General features: G+C 37.7%; 1 long non-coding RNA gene across 1 annotated transcript in view; it reads left to right on the top strand.

Annotated features, from left to right (window-relative positions):
- LOC137994645 (uncharacterized) overlaps positions 1 to 1,727 on the top strand; it is a 1,761-nt gene extending 34 nt beyond the window's left edge. Inside the window, exons 1-3 of the long non-coding RNA XR_011122160.1 lie at positions 1 to 27; positions 959 to 1,028; positions 1,274 to 1,727. The exon at positions 1 to 27 is cut by the window's left edge and continues 34 nt beyond it. This is a non-coding gene — a long non-coding RNA (uncharacterized lncRNA). The remainder of the gene's footprint in view (positions 28 to 958; positions 1,029 to 1,273) is intronic.
- The last annotated feature ends 773 nt before the right edge of the window (positions 1,728 to 2,500 follow it).

The following is a 2,500-nucleotide window of genomic DNA, read 5'->3' on the forward strand; positions in this document are numbered from 1 at the left end:
TGCCTATGGTGTGCTTATGAATACCAGGTAGTGTAAAATGCAGTTTCAACTGTATTTATTCCCAAGCCTAACTGGACAGTACATGCTTGCAAACCTTGCTGTTAAAAATTGTCCAAATCAATATGAAGCAAAAATTTGATTTAGGCTGCTCTGTATAAAGTGGTTGGTACATACGTTGGTGTGACACTGGACAATGATGCAATAGGTAATGCTACTTATGAGGTTCTTATGTAACATTTTGATAGTGAATGAAAGTTTAATAGCCCTCCCAATGAACAATCCTCAATTCACTCCTTCTCAGTTTTTGGTTTATCAACCCTCAAAAAATTTTTACATATCAACAAACTGCTGGTCAATTCAGTAATCCTGCCTTCTGATTGGCTATAATTGTATAGTGGCACAATGAGCCTGTTACTGACAGACCACCTAGTGCCACCACATGTGACAAAAGTTAAATAATTTACCTTACTTCTCTGAATAATTGTTTATATAAATTGTATAAAACATACTTCATTAACTCCTTGGTTCACACTAAAACAAATTAAACAATTTACTCTCATAGGCTACTGAATCAAAGCACTTTTGGGCTGCTAGTCTGATTGCTCAATAGACCATTTTACTGTTGTGGCTTAGTTACTAAGCCTATGAATGGCCACAATTTAAGGCTCCCGGTGATCTTGTTTTGTTACAAACCTCTTTGGTTTTCTTAGACAAATGCAATGTAGTTTGCATATCAACAACACAATTTGCATGACAAAAACAGGGAGGTCTGTATCACTTAATTCAAGGTCACCAGCAGTGTCGCTGCTATCACAAGCCCTGTCACTGAGCAAACAACTGTAAAATGGCCTATTGGCACAGTTATTAATAGTATTTTAATTCATGCAAAATACTGAGTGACAGAACATAAAACCATGATTTAAAAAAAATTCAAACTTTATTTTACTGATCCTTACAGAAACAGGGAGTTGTCTCTGGTACAGAAAGTCAATGCAGTGATCCTTGGTTCTGGGCATGCATCTAAGAAGGTAGGCATCTGTATAATATATGTGGGATTCCATTGCCTGTTTCTTAATATTTTTAACAATCCTCGCTGGTACTGTCATTCTCTGACATTTCAAATAAATAGTAAGGCCCTCATAACAATATTTAGTTGACATCATCTAAATAGTTCAGTTGACATCAAAGTCACTCTACTGGTTGGTACAATATTTTAGTTCATGATGGAAGAAAAATCTATTCTCAGATTTTAACTGGGAACCTTCGATTTCAGACATTTCAGAGACTGAACAAGACTGGTGTAACACAGAGCAGGGACAGTTTACTAAACATCATGGACAGTGTTGGTGGAGATATCAAATCAGAAGTTCAGCAAGTGCTTGAAACCAATAGCAGCCTTCGGATTGTATTTGATAATCTAGACTTTACTGTCCTTGCGAACATAATATTAAAGAACCACAGAAATTCTGATATACATTGGATAGGGCACTACGTTACATTTGATAGGGTCCCATCTAGCCACCTAGACAACACTCATCCACTTATGACAAACATTAATGAATTCAATAACACCGACTACCTACTTAGTGAGGATGAGCTGAAGAAGTTGAAGAGTGACTTCACCATACTAGTAGCCAGGGTTCTAGTTCAGTTCTTCCCTTGTCTGAACCATCTAACAAGTGCTGTTATCATCCACATACCACACAGGTAACTGTTAAAACTTATGGTGGTATAAATTAAAGTTATGGAAGTGTTTGTTTCAAAACAACTACATACAGTAATTTTTATAAACTGACATAAGACAAACTGCAGGGATGAAAAGGAAATTTGAACTCACTTTACTTAAATGTAAGAACTAAGTTAAAAACTGACTCTTTACAAAATAGGTATTCCAAAGAAATGGAGAAGAAGTCTACCATTATCGGCCTGCCAATTGTCCCTTACAATCAGAGCAAACACACAGATGTAGTCCAGTACCTGGAATATATTGAGGATTTCCTAATGAAAGTGTATGCTCCTGATAGTGAACCCCCTGTGCCACCTGGGATCTCTGCTGAGGAAGTATCTGCTAGGCGGGAAAGAGTACTAAAAAATGTGAATGTGCCTCTTTGTGGTGACCTACTGGGACGTGAACGGGTGACAGGGGCCAAGAAAACAAGAATGGGGTGTGACCTACACACTGAGCGTTTCGACAATATCACAGAGAATGCGACCTTGTGGCATGCAAAGCAGTCATTTCTTGGGGTAAGTTGTTCCAATATTAGAAAGACTGCAGTTATTGTTAACTGTTTAATTAAACCTGTCTGTTGCTGAAAATATGTTCATACTCGCAAGCCAAATAAATTAAATTGCTGAGAGATCAGAGACATACTCATATTGTTTTCTTAGCTCTTAGGCACTTTGCGTCCGAGGTCTCGAGTACCCAAGACCAAGGGCACAGTTTTTTCCTATACAGACCTCCCACCCAGTGAATAACACAATCATATATATTTTCCCTTGT

The sequence above is a fragment of the Montipora foliosa genome, chromosome 3, assembly GCF_036669935.1.
Source record: "Montipora foliosa isolate CH-2021 chromosome 3, ASM3666993v2, whole genome shotgun sequence".
Classification (NCBI taxonomy): domain Eukaryota; kingdom Metazoa; phylum Cnidaria; class Anthozoa; order Scleractinia; family Acroporidae; genus Montipora; species Montipora foliosa.